We start from the raw sequence: 342 nt of genomic DNA, 5'->3' as shown, positions 1-342 counted from the left end.
ACAGCAGCAATGCGTGCTGCTGGTGTGTTGGGTGTATTGATAGATTATTTATATATACCTGCAGCAATAGCGAGACAGCTGCTAGAATATACAAATTGTGATTTTTGTTTTATTTGTGTTTCGGGGTTAAATACAAAACAAGAAGAAAAAATAAAAAATATAATTTTTAGTGAAATAAAAAAACAAAAATTTATTTATATAAAAGAATTCGTTTTCTATAGCGGTATACATATGCATAGAGTCAAGCAGAGCGTTTACAACCCCACCAGTTTTATACACACCACCACCACCATACCATCGAGGCCCCCTGTGCTGCAGCTGCTGCAGCAGCAGCAGCAGCAA

The sequence above is a fragment of the Eimeria mitis genome, genomic scaffold (assembly GCF_000499745.2).
Source record: "Eimeria mitis Houghton genomic scaffold, Emh_scaff1389, whole genome shotgun sequence".
Classification (NCBI taxonomy): domain Eukaryota; phylum Apicomplexa; class Conoidasida; order Eucoccidiorida; family Eimeriidae; genus Eimeria; species Eimeria mitis.
This window is presented reverse-complemented; position numbering follows the sequence as displayed.